Source organism: Pinus tabuliformis, chromosome 1_2 (genome assembly GCF_031772625.1).
Source record: "Pinus tabuliformis cultivar Carrire ecotype Pingquan chromosome 1_2, CPIR1, whole genome shotgun sequence".
Lineage (NCBI taxonomy): Eukaryota > Viridiplantae > Streptophyta > Pinopsida > Pinales > Pinaceae > Pinus > Pinus tabuliformis.
Window position 1 is genome coordinate 573,058,570 of NC_142298.1, and position 14,515 is coordinate 573,073,084.

The window sequence follows — 14,515 nt, forward strand, 5'->3', positions numbered from 1 at the left end:
GGCATGCTAGAAGGAAGAAAAGAAGAAGAAGAGCAACAGTAGTGGGAAGAGATAGACAGGAAGGCAAGATTCTATGAAAAGGAAGAAGAGATCACATCAGAAGCATGGGATGATAGGGAGGCCACCAGGTCCATAAGAGATGAGGAGATGGACTAAGTTTCTTAGAGGATTGGCAACACTTTCAGTAGGGGGTGATGATGAGCCTCATAAATGGGTAATTATATGGGCTCATTTTACCTCCTAACCTAGTCAAATCAACCATTCTGTTAGATTATTGTATGATTTTTGATTATATTTATGCTTATAGAGTGAGTAGAGTTAGTTATGATGCCATGTGGTCTAATATGTGTTTAATGCAGATTATTGATGAACTTTGTGGTCAAAGTTAGGGATCCAGTGGACAAATGGCAACAATAATTCGAAGTGGACAAAGGAGAGGACTTATATGAGGGAATCCCCCTAATTTATTACTCCTCACTTCGAATTCCCCTTCATTCAGCTTGGAGTATAGGTAGCCAAGTCAGGCATTAGCAAGCAACTGAGCAAGTGGAGGATGACTGATGATTATTTCGAGTTTTGGGAGCCAAGCCTCCCTGATTTTAAGGAATTTGTTGGTAGCTTCATTTGTATAAGTAGAGAGGCCTAGGGCCTCACTAGGGTCATATTTTTTGTTGGATTTTTGCTACATTATTGCTTATGTAAACTCTGCTCAACTTCAAGCTTATTATCTTGACAATTCATGTAATCTTGTTATTGTTTTGATAATAAAGATGGAATCCTTTTTGAGTTAGCACTGAGTTACCTCAAAGGGCTAAAGCTCTTGGGTTAGGGCCCAATCCAAGCAACCAAGCTCCTCTTTACTTGTATTTGTATGTTTCATTTTAGTTTGTAGATTAGGTTTCTGTTAGATGTATTTCTTTTATGGTTAAGGATAGGTTGCTTTTGATGATTCAGAAGTTTGCTTTCATTTGTGATTTCTATGGCAAGTTAAGCAGTCATAGAGAAAATATCCAAAAGGCTAGAAATAGTGCCTCGGCCTCTCTTCCTCCCTCTAGGACCATGATTTGAGGCAAAGACCCTCTTGTTGCCCCAAAAACATAGATTTTCCTCATTCATAGGATTTCTAGTGTTTGCAGCTTCTTAGTTGGGTAATAGTCTAGTTTGCTTTGCTTTAGAACTTCTCCATCATGATCACTTCTCTATTTACCATAGTCTTCTTCCGTGCTTTCCTTTCTTGCAACAGTTGTCAACATTTAATTTCATAGTTCACAGTTTAGATTAGTTTGATGCAAAACTCTGTTTTTCTAGATGCACTTATTTCATCGCTTACTGTTATCGGGAAATCTAGTGTCTATTCAGAGCTGCTAGTCCCACTAATATGGGTAGCTATCTTAGAAACAAACAAATTAAAGTTACTTGTTTTTCCTTTACGAGAGAGAGATGAGAAAGAAGCAGAGAGCACCAACCTTAGTCTTCCACTTGGCTCCTTGCTTGTTTCCTTTCTCCTTTGACAGAATCTCGTCACTTCTTCCTTACTTGTCTCGCTTCAAAGAGCACCTGCAGATTCACAGTAGCATTATACCATCAAAGCATATAGATCTATCACTGTAAACAATATAGGATAAGATATATATTGACCATACAAATGCCTATATCAACACAATATTAAGAGATACACAAGAATATGGAGGAAAACTCAAATATCTTTATTATTAAAAGTAGTAGAAGAGATGATTACAACCACTTGGTCTGACCCAGTGCCATCCTCCCAGCTTGAAAGCCCTCTTCACCTCATACAAAGCAAGATCACCCAACAATGTCTTCAAAGAGAAACTAATAGCACTTCTTTGCAAATTACCAAATTCCAACCTTTGGATCTCTAGGATGAGGGATCCATTTATAGATATTTGCAGGGGGGTGAGTTAGCTACTGGGATTTTGATTAGTGTCATCTCTCTGATAGTTCTTGGTTCCATTTGGAGATTTCATGGTCTCTTACTCATCCTTGGGCAAATTCAAGGAGGCAAGTGTCAAATGAGTAGCTTCTAGAAGATTCTCAAGGTCTCCACCTAGAAAACTGCTCGTGCCATTTGTCCGCTCTCACTCATCGCACCCTACAGAAGGGCTTTCCAGTATGCATCGCACTTTTTGCATGTGGCAGACCGTGAGATGCATCGTACCCTTTGCGTTGGGTAGTCTGTATGGTCCTGTTTTGACCAGTTCTGAGTGGTTTTTCATGGAAAACTTTTGGGAGATGATGTAATCAACTGACCTTGCTCCTTTAGGGTATGAAACAACACTTTTAGGGACTTAGAAGCCCTTGGTTTATGGACATATGTGATTGGGGTTGCAATGCCCAAATATCTCTATAACACTTACTTCATCTCATTGGTTGACTATCAGTTGTCTATGCAGCAAATATCTTCCAACAACAGATCAACTTATTAGCCATCCCATCCTCCATCTGATCCATGCCCTATAGGTCACCCAAGTCTCCCCATAATTTTGCCTTATTTTCCTACATTTTCCATAGAATTCCTTCCTCTCTCCTTGAGAAAATCCAATCATCTTTCTCTCTCCTAATGATTCTTGGTAGACCCTAGGTGCTCTAAAACCTCATTCCAACCTTCATCCACCTTTTCCACCAACTCTCACATCATCAAAACAGCCAAAACTGCTCTTGGCATCCTCCTGTAGACCTCCTGTAGAACGTTGTTTTTCCTCCTGTAGATTTCCTGTGTCCTCCTGTAGATTTTCTTGTAGGCTTTCTTTTGAAGGCCAAGTGTGGGAAAATCCTCTAGAAGGCCACCTAGGACCCATCCATGCCATCCTACATCCTCTCAAGTCCTAAAACCACCCTCCAACACCTCCTATTCACTACCACATTCACAAACAAATAAATTACATGCATGACAAATTAACATAAAAATCCAAAAAGATGTTTTTTGCTCATTTTCTTCCAAAAATAGCTTAGGTAGATGTTGTTTACTTCCTTTAGATCTTTGGGATGAGGGATCTATTTATAGATATTTGCAAGGGGTGAGTCAGCTTCTGGGATTTTGATTAGTGTCATCTCTCTGATAGTTCTTGGTTACATTTGGAGATTTCATGATCTCTTACTCATCCTTGGGTGAATTCAGGGAGGCAAGTGTTAAATGAGCAGCTTCTAGAAGATTCTCAGGATCTCCACCTAGCAAACTGCTTGTGCCATTTGTCTACTCTCACTCATCGCACCCTACAGAAGGGCTTTCCAGTATGCATCGCACTTTTTTCATGTGGCATGTGAGATGCATCACACCCTTTGCACTGGGCAGTCTATATGGTCCTGTTTTTACCAGTTCTGAGTGGTTCTTCATGGAAAACTTCTGGGAGATGATGTAATCAACTGACCTTGCTCCTTTAGGGTATGAAACAACACTTTTAGGGACTTAGAAGCCCTTGGTTTATGGACATATGTGATTGGGGTTGCAGTGCCCAAATATGTCTATAACAGTTGCCCCCTAAAGCATGAGGTCGTAAATATTTTGATGTCGGGTGAAATGCTTTATAACGAGGATCCGAGGTTTTTCGCACTGGAAGGTGACCTATAATAAGATACAATACAATACATTATCTTCATAATATTTTCATGATCTGACTGAGGCGGGCATTCCCAAGCTCAGCTTGATAAATTCATTTTCATGTACATAGGACAGAAAGTCGTCTGTGTGTAGACTGATGATTCTGGTAAAGCCATCATCCCTTAGTTCAGATGTTTATCTGTGCAGCAATGATGTACATTTGATGTCTTTATTTTCCTAAATATATCGCAACCCAGATGGATGAAACTAGATCCGAGGTCTTCAAAACGCGTTCAATCTTCGCCCGAAAGTACAAGTTGATCCATGTGAAAAGATGTTCTGATGTTGAACATGGATAGACATCACCTAATTACCAGCCAATGATGTAAGTTGTTAACAGATGTGAGAGGAATCACCGATGATGATGACGACCCTCAAGGTACTTCAGTAAAATTCACATGGTGTGAATACATGAGTTGATGTCGAACACCACACAAAATCTTTCAGTCGAAGGCCATTAGTGTAAACCTATTGCCGGAAGTGAGAAACTTGCCATTGAGGCATGCAAGCTTCAAAGTACTAGAAGGGTTGTCCCTAGGTCGGCTTCTTGGATAATGAGCTGATGTCGACAAGAAGTGACCCATCGTAGGAAGGTATTAATGGATCCCACATATACGACACAGAACAGAGCAAATGATTTTGTAGAGGTGAAAACGATATGATGATACAAGGTTCAGGGTGGCGATCATGAAAGAATGAAGCGTGAAGGTATTGCAGTGGATGAGACACAAGCTAGGTAGGTGAATTCTCTGAGCGACGGCAACACTAAAATGGATTGGTAGCGTAACCCCAAAAGTGGATGGTACGGTGGACCAATGGTGATATGACCGGTGAACGGAATAACCCAACCTGACTCAATCATGGTGATGGAGTGAAAGTGTCATGTTCAAGAGCTACCTGCTACCAATAAAGTTTCTTCAAGTTTTCTTACCAATTTTCCCTAGTCATTTCTAACGAGTACCTCTTTATTTTCGTCAAGCTTGAGGAGGATAACATATGCTTGTTCTATAATCTGCCCTTCGGGGAGACCCGTTGCTATGTTTTAACAAGTCTAGCGACAGTGAAACTCGCTCTTGTCTGAATGGAGAAGTTTGTCGCTATTGTTTTAACAAGTTTAACGACAAGGATAAATCGGTCCTTTTCAATTTTAGCGAGTTTGAAAAGAGACGGAAAGGAAATTCCAATATTCCTTTTTCGTAATATAATTCCTTAAGTCCGAAAAAGTAGAAAACAATGCGAAAGGGATAACTTTTCGATAGTTTTAACGAGCCGAACAAGACAAACGCTCGATCTTTTTGTGTAATAATCCCTCAGGTCCAAAAAGATTAAAATCTAGAGGAGGGATAGCACTTCAAATCACTTTAACAAGCTGGAGAGGCCAATTTCTCAGCAATCTTTTCATATTTTATGAGTCAGATGAAAAGAGCTTAAAGGAGACTCGTTTTCTGAGGAACGAGTGATGTTTTCAGATAGCAGCTGGTTCCAGGTAAGGTTTGGAGCTTCCTCAATCATGGCAGTGCAAAGAAGGTGGCTAATAGGATCACTCATCACAGTTGTTCCTCAAAAGGGGTAAACAATCAAATGGAAGCAAATTATCGGCTAAAACAGAGTGGAGGTGATGGTAAGAACACAACTAAGACTCAAAAGCTGATGATAGTCATTCACAATGGTTATTTACCGAAGGTGGGTTCATTTTTTAATGAGCTTAAACTCTGGTGGAACATTTTCTCATTGCTAGGTTTATGTTTTAATGAGCTTGAACTTCGCATAAAAATGATCGTGCCAATCGTATAATAAGGATGTCTCATCGATAGGTTCATTTTTTAGGGAGCTTGCACCATTCGAAATTATGCTTCGACTCCTTTTATTATGTAAGCTAGGAACGACCGATCCTACGAGTTTAAAGGGTTAAGAATCTACAAACTAGGAAAATAAATGGTCTCTTTTCACTTCCATGTAGAAAGGTTTGCATGCCCCTAGGTATAGCAAAGTAGAGTTTCCCAGGTTACCCCTGAATTTGCAGACAAAACATTTTTTCTATTGAGAAAGGCATACCTTTTCAAGGTTACCCTTCAATTTGCAAACAAAACGTTTGTTCTATCAGGAAAGGCCTACCTTCTAATAGAGGTATCTTATTCCAGTCTAATCCCATTTTCATAAATGGATGGGTTTGTCAGACCAGTCATATATCCTCTGCGGAAACCTACCCTATTCCTGAAGCTTTCCTGTTGAAGCAGACTAGGGTGCATGCCCCCTGGGTTTCAGTCACAACCACCAAATCACTCGCATTCATCAGGTGGATCGACTGGAGATTGATGAGACATTCCTTGAACAAAAAAACCTGTTAGGGATGGAATTTTAATATTAGCTATGTGTGAACTAGGGAACGAAAGCTGGTCTACGAGCTGGAACACTCTGCCTTCATGCAGAAAACACATTACTCGAAAGAGTGAGGAAACAATATCTCCCATGATATAAATGTAGTCACACCCAAGGATTAGATTGTACAATCTAAAGGTCCTTGGACTACCATTACATTCAGATAAATGGTTTTCCTTCTCAAAGTTATAAGCAAACTTGGAAGGATCCCTGACGGTCGACTGGTTCCTTTATCGAAGCCTATCAGATTTCACATCTCAAGCAAAAGCGATGGCGAACCAAGTGCTTTCCAAGCAGTCGAGGAAAGGATACTCACAGAATCCCCTTCATCTACGATGCTACCAACCATGACCATTCTGTAAGTTTGCACTATTATTCATAATGGTACATTAGACGGTAAACGGGGTCTGCCTAGTAGGTTCCAATCAAAGGAAACGACTAGGTTGCTTGGAGGTGGGACCGAATAAACGGCTGGATATATATTTGACGAATTTCCTTCCTGCGGTAAAGGAATGGGCAGATTGCCACCATTTTCATTGGAGTCTGTGTTTACGAAAATAATTTGAACAGTGTCGTTCTCATTCTCTTTGGTGACTGTATAATCTGAAGGTAAATCTTTTGAAGCCAAGAAGGGGTCGACTGCCGTCTTGACCTGTTGACTTTGGTCTGATGTGGACTCAGAGGGTTTATCTTCATTGATAGGTGCTTCGACTGACAATAAAGGTGGGTCAGTCAGATTTTCAACTAGCAATGGATTCGGCAAGAGTTTCTTGTATCCAGGAGGGAGTCGCTGCGGTGATGTATGATGATTATCCAAGACTCTTTTAGCTTCGTCCAGGAAGGGACAACAGTGGAGGGAATGATCGCCTTCACACAGTCTACAGGGAAATTTAGATTTTCCTTTCTATCTGGTGACTTCGTTTTCACTAGTTGACAGTGTGCTCTCAACATGATCGTCAGAGGTTGATGACACCGGATTGTGCAAGCGAGGAGACCAGTCCCTTAAGATCCGTGGGATGCAAGGACAATCTCGATGATAGTGGTCTCCTTTGCAGATGACACATGGAGATTTAGGTTTGGACGGTGTAGTGTGTGTATTTTCGCTAGACGATGCATGATTGCCCCTTTTCGTCGTTGGCTCCTTCTTCTTCCTCTCCTTCCCTTTCTTATTCTTCTCAGTTACTTGGTTTTTAGTTTTACTATCTTCACCAAGCAAAGAGGAAGAAGAAGAGGGAGAGACAAACGAAGTAGAAGGTTGGGGGCTAACTCTAGTATCATCTAGTTGCTGATTCAATTGTTCAGGAATCACGGTGCTTTGAATGACAGAGGTCGAGAAAATCCATACTGGCAAGCCAATTTTCAGTCCTGGAAGGGGAAATGTGGCCATATGAGGTGCACCAACATCTCCCCAAGAGGAGAAAGGACTAGGATTTCCCCCGAGGGGAAATCCTTGGTTGGTGGACTCCATTTTCTCAACCTAAGACCAACAAAGGAACAGTGACGTTATTACGATTAAAATAAATTTTAGACACTTTGACACAACTTGCTTTTTCAATTTTTAAGAGTTGAGAAAAAGCTAAAGATGATTCTAGTTGTCTTCAATTTTTAATGAGCCTGAAGTGACAAGTGCTCAGATGGACCTTTTCCTTTAAGGAGTCTGAAAAGGAATGAAAGAGACTACTCTGGAAACCTAGATAGAGGGATTACCAAACCAATTGCAAAACTACAGAATACCTTTTACAATACGGCAGTCAATCTTCCCGAATGTTGTGTTCAGTGCATTGCGATCGATAGGGTGGTAGACACGGCTTCCTAAGGATAAAGGATATAACCTGTTGTGGTCTCCTAATATATACTCGATGGTATGTGGGAGCACAAGTCCGTACTAGCACTTGTCATCTCAAAGAGGAGGAATCACCCAACCTATGATGAAATTGATAGTTACCAGGCTTTACGACGCCAGAATACGTCTCTAGCCTAGACTTCTAGATGTTGTGTGCTAGGTTCCAAAGCATTTTTATGTTCATTGAATTTATTTTACAGTTGATATTTCTTAAGAATTTTGCCTTTAAGGTTCACTGTGTGATGTAGATATACAATTCCTAAAATGCAATCTAAGATGATAAACAGTCATTTAATCTTCTTTCTGCAACGAAAATTTAGCTACTAAGGAAAGAGAAACGAAATGCTTTCAACATAGAGCAGAGAGCACACACTAGATGCACTGTCCTAAATCAAAATCAACAAGTAGTCTAAATGCAAATGCACATGCATGTATTTGATTTCTACTTTCTTAATGTGTGAATGACAAAAAGAATGCTAAGCACAAATCTGAATTATATCTTCTTTCAAAGCGACAATACTAATGATTTTCTTTTCAAAAAAAAAACAAAAGGGAGATAAGACGACTCTTTGCGATTTTGAATTGAAAACTGCTTTCGACACTTGAAGTACTACTAATTCATATCAAGTACAAGAGTAACAGTGTAATTGACTATCAAAAAGAGAAGGATTCTTTTCCTTGACTGAAAATGACACTTTTGACACTTTCAAATCCAAAGACGACAGTTCGATTAAGCTACCATTTTGTAAATGAGAATTGTGAATGGCAAAAAATACATAAAAACATTCACAAATCTTTGCACAATGGAGGTTGGATGATGCAAAGAAAGGGGGTTTCAACAGTGGTCTACTGATCACAGACAACAAAACTCCTAAATAAAGCTGAAGAGAGTGAAGAAAAAACCAAAATCTGGAGGCAGAACTAGTCTTGTCTGATCATCGCACCTATAACTCAGGGAAATAGGGATGCATCCCACCTACTGCACATGGGAGGTGCAATGCATCCAAATTGCCAAGAAGAGAAGGTGCGATGGTCCAGGGACGAGACTTTAACTTGGTTTTTGGTCACAGTTTGCAGCTTAGTTCAGGGATTTAGGCCGAACAAATGATAGTCAGTAATTACAAAGTATAGGGGCTGATCTAATGGGGTTACTCAAGCTACCTCTAGGGCACTTAGGATGTTTGCAAGTCAATTGTTCAGTTCATAAAAAAACCTGGAGATTGACTAAAACAACGTTGATCTACTTTGCACTTGCATAGCAAATGCAGTTCGAAGGCTAGCTGGCTTAACTTCAGGCTCTGTCTGTGGTTTACGAATCAAACAAAGAGAGACAAGCAATCAAACTAATCGCTCCCCAGTGGAGTCACCATTTTGTTATCGAGAAATCTAGTGTCTATTCAGAGCTGCTAGTCCCACTAAGACGGGTAGCTATCTTAGAAACAAATAGATTAAAGTTACTTGTTTTTCCTTTACGAGAGAGAGATGAGAAAGAAGAAGAGAGTACAACCGTAGTCTTCTGCTTGGCTCCTTCCTTGTTTCCTTTCTCCTTTGATAGAATCTCACCAGTTCTTTGTTACTTGTCCCACTTCAAAGAGCACCTGCAGATTCACAACAGCATAATACCATCAAAGCATAGAGATCTATCACTGTAAACAATATAGGATCAGATATATATTGACCATACAAATGCATATATCAACACAATATTCAGAGATACACAAGAATATGGAGGAAAACTCAAATAGCTTTACAAGTAAAAGTAGTAGAAGAGAGGATTACAACCACTTGGTCTAACCCAGCGCCATCCTCCAAGCTTGAAAGCCCTCTTCACCTCATACAAAGCAAGATCACCCAACAATGTCTTCGAAGAGAAACCAACATCACTTCTTTGCAAATTACCAAATTCCAACCTTTGGATCTCTGGGATGAGGGATCCATTTATAGATATTTGCAGGGGGGTGAGTCAGCTTCTGGGATTTTTCTTAGTTTCATCTCTTTGATAGTTCTTGGCTCCATTTGGAGATTTCATGATCTCTTACTCATCCTTGGGTGAATTCAGGGAGGCAAGTGTCAAATGGGCAACTTCTAGAAGATTCTCAAGGTCTCCACCTAGCAAACTGCTTGTGCCATTTATCTGTTCTCACTCATCGCACCCTACAGAAGGGCTTTCCAGTATGCATCACACTTTTTGCATGTGGTAGGTGAGATGCATCGCACCTTTTGCACTGGGCAGTCTGTATGGTCCTGTTTTGACCAGTTCTAAGTGGTTTTTCATGGAAAACTTCTGGGAGATGATGTAATCAACTGACCTTGCTCCTTTAGGGTATCAAACAACACTTTTAGGGACTTAGAAGCCCTTGGTTTATGGACATATGTGATTGGGGCTGCAGTGCCCAAATATCTCTATAACACTTACTTCATCTCATTGGTTGACTGTAAGTTGTTTATGCAGCAAATATCTTCCAACAACAGATCAGCTTATTAGCCATCCCATCCTCCATCTGATCCATGTCCTACAGGTCAACCAAGTCTCACCTCAATTTTTCCTTTTTTTCCTGCATTTTCCATAGAATTCCTTCCTATCTCCTTGAGAAAATTCAATCATCTTTCTCTCTCCTAATGATTCTTGGTAGACCCTAGGTGCCCTAAAACCTCATTCCAACCTTCATCCACCTTTTCCACCTACTCTCACATCGTCAAAATAGCCAAAACTACTCTCGACCTCCTCCTGTAGACCTCCTGTAGAACGTTGTTTTTCCTCCTGTAGATTTCCTGTGTCCTCCTGTAGATATTCCTGTAGGTTTTCTTTTGAAGTCCGAGTGTGGGAAAATCCTCCAGAAGGCCACCTAAGACCACCTATGACCCATCCACACCATCCTACATCCTCTCAAGTCCCAAAACCACCCTCCAACGCCTCCTATTCGCTGCCACATTCACAAACAAATAAATTACATGCATGACAAATTAATATAAAAATACATAAGAATCCAAAAAGATGTTTTTTGCTCATTTTCTTCCAAAAATAGCTTAGGTAGATGTTGTTTACTTTCTTGAGTAGGTAATGGCATTCTTTTCATTGTTTTAATAGTGCTTTCTGCAAAATTAGGATTAGTGGTTAACTAGGATTTCCTTGGTTTACTTTACATTTTAGTCTTCCTTCCTGCAAATAGAATATCATCAGTAGAGTAATCTCTCTTTTTCCTTTCATCACATATAGAGCTTCTTCTAGAATCCATAGAAGTTGGCTTGAGCTCCTAGTGATCTTGTGCCAGCTGACCAAGTGAAAACTTGCAGTAAGAACTAGTACTTGTGCATACAACACCATCGCTTCCAAGTTTGTTATGAACTACCGGGTTGATAAGATTAAAGTAGGCAGCCCAGGAGTTGCAGCATTATTGCTGCAATACTGGTGCTCACCACTAGATAAGAGCATAGATCATCTCTAAGAAGATGATAAGATCAGTTGAAGACATGCTCCTTCAACTGATTCTCCAAGGTGAATCCTTCACCTATCGTTGTGCTGCATTTCATCATCATGTTGCACCTCACCATGCTACACCCATCGTCACTATTCCGCATCTCATCATGCTTCATTAATCATGACTAGACTCATCACTCTACTGCATTATGTGCCATTGCTACTCCATGTTGCCATATTGACCTATGTGTTGGCTACATCTTGCTTGCTATTTGTCCCTAGCTTGCTTATTATCCCTAGAATGCTTGTTGTCCTTAGCATGCTTGTTGTTGCATGCTAGTTGTTCGTTGCATGCTAGTTCTAACATTGTATGCATGGTGTATTTGCTGCTAAGTACTATACAACTATCCCAATGTTAGTTAGTTGTCCCTTGCATGCTTCCCTCCTTCAGAGACAGATGCTCTGGCTGTTCCGACAGTTCCTGACAATTCCAGCAGTTCCTAGCAGTTCCGGCAGTTCCGACAATTCTGGTTGTTCCTGGTACTTCTAGAAATTCCGGCTGTTCCCAGCAGTTTCGGCAGTTCTGGAAATTTTGGTTGTTCTCGAGAGTTCCTGCTTCTTCCCTCTCCGTCAAATTTCCCGCCTGTTCTAGTTGTTCCCGCCAGTTCCGGCAATTTCAACTATTCCTAGCAGTTTCGGCAATTCCGGCTATTCCCAAGAGCTCTGGAAGTTCTGCCTTTTCCTGGCAATTCCAGCATTTCTAGCTTCTACCCTCTATTTCAACTTCCTAACTGTTCCAGCAGTTTCGGTTATTACCTACAGTTTCGACTATTCCTGACAGTTTCGCCAGTTTCGACAATTCCGGCTATTCTCGACAGTTCTGGCAGTTCCAATTTTTCTGGCCATTCGCGGCAGTTCCTGGAAATTCCAGCTATTCCTGGCAGTTCCGGCAGCTACGGCAATTCCATCTATTCTCGGCAGTTCCAACATTTCTAGCTTTTCCTACTATTCCTAGCAATCCCAGCAGTTCCGGCTTTTTCTCAGTAGTTCCGGTAGTTCTCGACAGTTCCAACTATTCTCGGCAGTTCTGGTAGTTCCGACAATTTTGGATATTCCTAGAAATTTTGGCTTTTCTAGCTATTCCCGGTAGTTCTGGATTTTCCGGCTATTCCCAGCAGTTCCGGAAGTTCCGGCTTTTGCCCTTTAGATTAGGTCACCATTATCCCTTAGGATCTCTCCTCCTACTAAAACCCAAAGACAAGTAGAGAGGAAGAAATCCCAAGTGTGTTAAAATGACTTGAAGGCCACCTCTATTTATATTAAAACGTTGAGCACAAGTGGGGTTTATTTGGTTGCTCGCCGACCTTGGCAAATTGTCCCATAACACAAATAAATTCATATCTCCATGAATACTTATCAAAATTGGATGATATTTAGATCAATCCTACACCTCTCAATGAGAAGGATCCAAGGAAAATATCAACTTCCATTAATAACATGACCCACATGGAGTTTGGCCCTAGTTTCCAATTTTAACACTCCCTCTCAACTAGGGAGAACTCCATCCGCTGATCCATATGTCTAATTGTACTATCTCTACCATCAATGCCCTGCATTTCTCTGATATGCTAAGCTCTGCTATGCCTTGCTTTGCTCTATCGAACCATGAAGAAGAAGAATTGATCGAGAATGTCTCATATCATTCTCTACTGACCCGAAGTTAGTTTCATCTGAAGAGAGTGTGCCACATCACTCTTACTGACCGAAGTCAGTTTTATTGATCCCAGATCAATATCACAAGAGAGTGTCTCAAACCACTCATACTAATCCCATAATAGTTTCATTGATCCTAGATCAATGGAGATCATCCTAGCATAGGGAGTGCGGTAGATACAACGATGCGTCCATCGATAGTACTACTATGGTGTTGGGTCCCTATAATACTAGTGATTACCCCATTACTATTATAATTATACCCCTTATTTATATTGTTGTGCCCCTATTACCCCCATATTGTTATTTCTGTACCCCATAGAATCCCTCTATTGTTATTTTTGTGGCTTTATATTATTATTGTTAGGTCGGCTGGATTATATTGTGACTCCTTAGACTCCTATATATATAAAGGAGGTTTTGTCATTTGAATCATCCAAGAATTGTTCATTTATGTAATGTAAAGGAGGTTGCCCCCTCGAAGAGGCTGAATTCTAAGGTGTTGATCTATCTTTTCTATCTTTTCTTGAACTAGTTTCATAACATCTGGTATCAAAGCTTTGGATTCTAGGGTTTCGCTGCTCCAAACAGGTCATCGTGGAATTTTCGCTATAGCTTTTTTTCTATGACGTTTCAGAAGTTGCAAAAAAAAACCCATTTGAGAAGAAATCGCGCTGAACCTTGGGTCCGAAGTTCAGAGCTTTTCGCGCGATATTTTGAGAGATATGATCTGAGGAAGTTGGTCTTTTTGCAGACTCCTGAATTACATTCAAAACCGGTGACCTAGGGAAAATTGTCATAACTTTCTCTCTGGGAATCAGATTGAAATTTCGTAAGAAGTTACAGAAAGAGGACGGACTGTAGTTTCTTGTATATCTTTTTTAGAACCAAATTTCGAAAATTGTACACGTGGCACTTCATACAACTTCACTCTTCTGGAAAGGTCTATAATCAGGTCATCTTGGGAGATTGTGCATAACTCTTTCTTGGAGAATCCAATTTGGATCAGACGTGTGGCATTGGAAAGAGGACACAGAGAGCTACTACAGGTCAAAAATTCAGAACTAGATGATTGGAAAGTACAGAGATACATCAGAGGCAATATCGAGCTCCTACAAAGTGAAAAAAGGTGTGTAGATTTTTTAAATTTTTGCTTAAGCTTGGTTAGAAAATTTATTTTTAAGGAATTGAAAGGGCATAGTAGAGCATTATTATTGGTAATTGATGCCCCGAGGAAAGAAAATGCAAACACCTAGTAAGGAACCTGAAAGCTCTAGCATGACTCATGAAAAAGAGGAAGAAATGCTACATGATATATCAAAATTACAGGAACAAGTGCAACAAATGTCACGCTCACAAAAGTTAACAGATGCAAAGATAAATGGCATGGAAGCTAAGATGGACAATTTGAAGATAGATTTGAACACAAATTTGAAGACAGGCATGGCAGATTTGAAGAATCATGATGAGAACAAAAGAAATGTTAATCATGATTCCATAGATGCTAATGTTGGATCGAAGAATCACCATATTCCAAAAATCG